Below are 7,407 nucleotides of genomic sequence, written 5' to 3'. Positions count from 1 at the left end.
CAAATGTGACTAAGACATGAGTGGATTACTGAATGGGCCCAAAGTGTCAGGCTTTCATCTGCAATATGTCAAATGTAACATTAAAACATACCAGCCAAAAAGACTTGAAATGAGCACAAAGACACACAGAACAAAAAAAAAAACACAGAGATGCAAAGGAACTGCAAACAGACTGAAAATAACTACAAGCACAGGCAAAACAACACCACCGAGACACAAAATGACTACAAGGAGACATAAAACTACAAGTAGACACAAAAGGACTACAAAGCAAATCAAAATGACCAAAAAAGACACTCAATTACCTCATAGACATAAATACAACCACAAAGAGACACAAAATGACCACAAAGAGATGCAAAGGAACTGCAAAAAGCCAAAAAAATAGTCAAAAAAACCCAGCAAAATATCCACAAAGAGACACAAGACAACCACAAAAATATATAAAACTATAACAAGTAGACATATACACATACTGACCAAAAAGACCCAAAGACCACACAGAGACAGAAAAGGACTACAAAGAGACACAGAAAAAAACACAAGGAGGAACTGCAACGAGACTCAAAAAAACTACAAAACAACCACAAAAAGACACAAAACAAATACAAAGCACAACAAAATGACCAGTACAGACACAAATTCACCTCAGTAAGATACAAAACAAACTCTGAGACCCAAGCGACTACAAAAAGACATAAAAATGACTACAAAAAGAAACAAAACAACCACAAAGAGACATAAAATGAACTCAAAGAGAACAAAACGACATCAAAATGAGAGAAAAAAGGACTACAAAAACACACAAATGGACAAAAAAGACAAAAAAATTTACCACAAAGAGATGTAAAACAACCACTAAGAGACATAAAACTTTAACAAGTAGACAAAATGACTACAAACAAAACAAAACAACCAAAAGAAGATGCAAAATCACCTCGATAAGACAAAATCACCTCAAAGAGACCCCAACGACTACAAAGACATAAAAACGACTACAAAGTGACATGAAAACCACAAAACAAGAAAAAAAATAACTCAGAGATGACACAACTACAAAGAGACACAAAATGACCTCAAAGAGACACAAAACAACAACAAGGAGACACAAAATGACAAAAAAAATACACAAAATTACCTCAGTAAGACTCAAAATGATCTCAAAACCACAAATAGATGCAGATTGACTATGGTGGTGGGGCCCTTTGCATATCTATGCCCAGGGGCCCATAGTCTCATAATCAGCCCATGCTCTGAGCACTGGTGAAAAGTTGTGGGTTTTTGTTTTGTTTTTCCAAACTGCAGGTTAGATAGAATAATTCCCACGAAGCTGGGATTTATTATTGAGTATTATCTGTCCTGGCACACACACAGTAAGTTCTATTTTCCTGCCTGCTCCTCTCTGCACCTTATCTTCCTTCAAGCATCCTGGTTCTTAAAGAAGAGCAAAAGATCAGCTCTTTGTAACATCCTATAGCAGAATGTTGAGCTCCAGTGAAATCAGCATGCAGGGAAATACTCCTCTGTAGTCTTTTATTTCCATTCATATTTGATCCTGAAAGAACTTTTGAGAAATTGAGGTTTCTGAGCATCATGACACTCAGCTGCACCCTATAGTTCTTATTTCAAACGGTGTAAGGCAACAATTGGATGTGCTGCTGTGACTTCACCTTGGGTCTTCATGCATACTGCACCTGGAATGCTGTGCATCAATTTTCTCCTGTTGGGGGGAGAAAAGGCTCTCAGGGACACCTGCCTGCAGTCCCTCCTGAAGTGGATGGCCATGTGGTGCAGTGCGGAGTGCACTCACTGAAGAGCGTGTTGAGATGAGCCATAGTATTTGAAAGGGCCACATCCATATGTAGGTCCGTGTACAATAATCCTTCAGTGCATCTCAGTGTCTTGATGACAAGTTGAGTAGCTGCATGTAAATCTCATGAACAAATATTTCAAAGGCAATCTATGCCATATTCAAATTCATGGTTGATACTTCAACTATCAAGATTTTTGAGTCCCTGATAGAGAAAATAAAAACAATTTATTATTGTCCTGCGTACTTGACACCAAAAGAAACATAAAAAAATTCAATGATAGGTTAAAACTGCCTTTTTTAAGTGTCTTTTTTTATATTTCCATTGTCCCTGAGCCAGATGTTGGACATTCAACCCTGCTTAATTTTGAATTTTAATATTAATCTAACATTCACTTTAAATCTATATGACACAGAAGTAACTATTTCTATGAAATGCATCATGTATTGTAAGATATATTAATATTTAACGTATTTATTTTTTTTCATAGAAAGAACACATGTTCCTTGGCGTTACTGTCATTTCCATGACACGGGAGGCTACAAAATGTAAATTCAGGGAGTTTTTTCTTCGGAGTTTGTGTGCTTGATGACCACACCAATACTCGTGTAACAGGAGAGCACATGGCTGGAGGACAGTTAGCTCCATGGAAGTAACTAAAATAAAATCACATAAAAATATTTTATTAAAATAAAATAAAATTCAATTCAATTCAATTCAATTCAGTTAAATTAAATTGAAATGAACTGAATTGAACTGAATTGAATTGAATTAGATTGAATTGAATTGAATTGAATCAAATCAAATCAAATTAAATTAAATTAAATTAAATTAAATTAAATTAAATTAAATCAGATCAGATCAGATCAGATTAGATCAGATTAGATTGAACTGAATTGAATTATTAAATTAAACAACAAGGCTTTTTTTGTTAAATCAAGAATATGTTTATTGGCTGTAATATCTGATCAGCTCATATTTCCTTTTTGATGTACAAATAATCAGAAAACCAACATATTAAATTGTGTATTGTGTGTATATTTAATGCTAAATGGAAATTAAAAAACTAAGATATCATGAGATTTAAAAAGAAAAAGAAAAAAAAATTAGACAAAATGTCATTTCCACCACAATCATTTCCATCACTGTTGATGGAAAAGGCATATGGCAATGGAAACGAAAACATAATAATCTTTATTTAAAAAGTGCTTTTCAGAACAGAGTTACAAAGTGCTTTACATGGCAATAATTAAAACAGACAAGACATGAAAACAACAACTTTTAAAAGAACTGATAAAAACATGTCAGTGTATAAAAACAGAGGAAATAAAAGACGGTCTAAATGAATTTAAAACTCAAGTAAAATTTGGAAAGGCTCTCTGATAAAAGTGGGTTTTAAGAAGGGACTTAAAAGAGATCACTGACTTGGCCGACCTGATTTCCTCAGGCAGACTGTTCCAGAGCCTCGGGGCCCTGACAGTAAATGCTCTGTCCCCTGTAGTTTTCAGCTGGGCCTCTGGAACAGACAAAGACCTCAAAGTACATCCTGGCGTGTATGTTGCTAAGATGTTGGACATATAGCTGGGAGAGAGACCATGAAGAGCCTTAAATGTAATCAGTAAAATCTACTCTAAAACTTACTGGGAACCAAAATGAGTGTTATTTACTGAAATATTATATCAGTACATTTCTCTGAAATGATTTTAGATTTTTTCCAGACCAATTTGGGCCATAATTGAAGAATGACCCTCATATTTCCATGGTCTAGGGTGGTCCAAAAATATTAATAAACATAAGCAGCTCTCTACAAAATCCAAAAACTAGAGACAGTGAAATGGGAAAGATGTTAACACCGGTGTTGAAAGTCAGGGCACTTTTTGGTGTCTGCTCTGCACACAGAGATCAGACTAGCCAGTTTTTGGTGCGGTACCAAAGCACTGCATGCATGGAGTCAACATTAAACAGGGATTTGCAAATGTGCATTGTCTTCCACACAATGCTGCTTTCAGCTCACTCTGACTAAATAACAACATGCATGCATAATAACATCTGTGAGTGAGGGCTGTGTGGGCTATATTATTCAAATTTACACTCAATGTGGGCAGCTACATTATGTGTGCGCCTGTGGAGTCCATGAGGTCAAGTTAAGCAACGGATTCCAAGAGAGAGGCTGGATGTTGAAGGGGTTTCCTTCAAAATAAAATGCTGGGTTCAAGCTAAGGGTCCTGCACCTTCTAGGCCACTTGAAGAACAATGGCATACTTTGAACCACCTTTGGACCAACCAGTTTTGACTTGACCCACCTACTGGATGTCAGGATGTCCACTATCAAGATCTGACAGTGCCTGTTTTGTCTGACATACAGTCCAAAACATAACCTACTGTGTTCAAATATTCAATTTGCAATGATATGAGACAAAAAGCAGAAAATCCTAAAGTTTAAGAAAATGGAACCAGCAAATACTTTGGCAATTTTGTTTTACCTTTGATGAAATGACACCTATTTGCGAAGTTTAGAATAAACTTTTATGCTTAATCTCAGAAAAATCAGGTGGTATTGTGTTTAGCTATGATGGATAGAAGGAGCGGACCAAAGGCAGAGGTTTTGTTTCAACATTTGGGGGAGACAAATATGAAATTTGGGGTTTCAGGTACTTCCCTCCAACATTATAAGCATCAGGTAGTTAACTTCCTGCGTTCTGATGATTTTTTTATGCATCAATTTTTTCAGTCTCTGCATCAGTTTAAAGTGAAAATCTCTTTAATGTTGTCTGTCTACTTTGATGTTTTCACTGCGGAGGACGAATGCACATGTTCCAGACACTGAGGAGGACGTGTCCCCTGCGTCCCCCTGAAATCTACGCCTATGGAGTGGACAAACACAGTAACATTAAAACCAGCATCTAAGTTAAGTTAGGGACAAATTATTAATTGTGAGAGGGGTGGTGCAAAAAGGGCGAGGGATGTCAAATCATTTTTTAAGCACTCGGTGGGACTTTTTTTAATTTCTAGCTTAGGGGATATACATTTAAATGGTTTTATTATATATTTATTTAACAGGCATGTTTCCTTTAAAAAATGCCAAAAGTACACAGTTTATCATGGACAGAAACTGTAAAAACAGAAATTATAGTTGGATTTTCAAACTTTTGATGGTCCTTGGATAAATTATGTGCAACAAGCGCTTCAGTCAGAAAACAACAACAAAAAACAAAAACAAATCCAAGCTTAAAATAGTGATATTCCATCCAAATCTCTTTAGTGTATGTCTGGCAAAAAAAAAAAAAAAAAAACAGATAGCGCTACCTGACCAGGCTTTTTTTCCGGGATTTCATCTTCAACTTTTAACTTTTAAACGTAACAGGGTAATTTTTAAAAATGTAATAACTTATCTATGGTGGAGGGAGGGTCGTGCATTTTCCGCCAGTCACCATGCCCCCAGGACAGCTGCTTAGCCTTGTGGCAAGTTTTTCCAAAAAATCCAAAAAGGCCCAAAAAGCATTTCCCCATAGGCCACTATTATTTAAGAGATGTCTGTAAAACTGTTGACAGGACACCTTGAACTGCAAACAAGATCAGTTATGAATCTTTCTGAATTTTTTGAGCCATGGTAGTTTTATATTAGCCAAGAAAAGCTATTCAACAATCTGTGACGTCATGATAATGTAAAGTCTGTGAGCCGAGCAGGAACTTGCGTATTCAGCGGGCTGCATACCGTGGAAGTAAACCCAGAAGCTAGAAACTTTTTGGCATATGTGTTACATAGTTAATTAGATCTAGGTTAAATCCAGCTGAATTTGATAATAGTACCTTTATGTGTCTTTTATCTATTAATTTTGTGTGTCTAAGATGCTTTAGATTCAGAAGATATTCAGTTTGAGGGAGCGACAGTGCCACCTGCTGTCAGAACTCAGTATCTGCGTGAAGTAGTAAACAGCGGGGGATTGTGGGTAATTTTCAGAGCTACGGAGATGCTTGTTAATAGTGCTCACAAATATGGAGTTAACTTGCTCAAAAGGCACATAGACGATGAGCTGGCTTTATCTGTTTGTTTGTTAATTGTTTGTCATTAAGTTCGCCGCGTTTTTATTAAGGTAAAATGTCGTTTTTATTAATTTTGCCGCCAGTAAATATTGTCCGTGTGCTGTTAGCTAACAGGCTAACACTAGCATGATGGCGTCTTTTCAGATTGAGTTTGCCCGGGTTGTTCCACAAGAGGTCACTTAACACCATTACCCTTTGCTATTTATCCCAGGTACGTTTTACTGTTGCTCCATTAAGTGTTGTAATGTGTTAAACAAGGAGATATACTGATTTTTAATGGTTGGTTAAAATGCAATATTAAAAAATATGAATGTTTTTGTAAAAGTGAAATACACGCACACAAAATAATGGCTAACAGTTCAGTATATGAAACATTTCTATTTGTTTTGTACGCTGTCATTTTGAGTAAGAGAAGTACCATTAGCTATTTTTTTGCACAAATTTAAAACCCACCTTAAATCACTGTTTCACTTTATTATTTTATTGTACAATTTGTCTCTTAAAACATGTTGACACAGTTACTCTCCGAGGTACAGGGGATTTTCCATGTGATAGAGCATGAGCAGGTTGTCCACACGAAATCACAACACTGTTGTCCTTTACGATTTTTCCCAGGGTTTTCCATGAGGTCAATAAACCTGGCTGTTGCCACCATCTACCAGCTCCCAGTGGTTCATCAGAGCAGAAGATGTCACACACAGGTCACATATGCGCCAGACAAGCAACTCCACTGGAATGAATAGGCGCAGAAGTTACACCCCAGCCACCTCCTCCTTTGATAAGTAAAGAATAGTCCCTTCTTTGGCCTTTTTTCTTTTTTTCTTTTGTACACACATTGGCAGGGGCATAAATATAAACAGTGCAGGCAGTGTGGTTGCACTGGGGCCCTTGAGATGGGGGCCCATAGAGAGAGTGGGCCCTCCAACAATGCATTGGGTGGTAAACGGGCCCATATGAGTGATTTCTACCTTGAAAATATGCCTGTGGTCAAACAAGAACTCTCATCCATTAAAAAACAGTGCCATTTGCTATATCTTCCTGAGACCTGAACTTTTGTTTGGTATGCTTTTTAATTTCTCCTAGCTATTTGGGATCAATAGGACCCGATAAGTATAAAAAATAAACAGTGTCAACGATAATAACGTCCCAATGTCCTCAAACGAGATGATAATTAAGTCCCAGTGTCCTGAAATGAGATGATAATAACATCTCAATGTCCTGAAATGAGATGATAATAAAGTCCCAATGAGTACTTCGTAATTAACAACAACTTATCTTTGTTGCCAATTTTGTTGCCATATCAAACTACGAACATTATTAATCATAAATAATTAAGTTTCAGCCATAAAATGTGTTCAGGTTTTGGACCTTGACCACTTTTGTGCCATCTTGTTTTTACATGGATTAGTGTATTGTGCTCTTCCACTAGTGTCCATGAACGAGGACAGCAGGTCTGAAAGTAAAATAAAGTAAAAGGTCCAGTAAACCCAAAATGTGATGTCCTCATATGAGGACACAGGGTCTCAGGTGGATATAGGCCTCTAAAAAAGGC

This window comes from Epinephelus lanceolatus, chromosome 21 (genome assembly GCF_041903045.1).
Source record: "Epinephelus lanceolatus isolate andai-2023 chromosome 21, ASM4190304v1, whole genome shotgun sequence".
In the NCBI taxonomy this organism is placed as follows: Eukaryota; Metazoa; Chordata; class Actinopteri; order Perciformes; family Serranidae; genus Epinephelus; species Epinephelus lanceolatus.
This window is presented reverse-complemented; position numbering follows the sequence as displayed.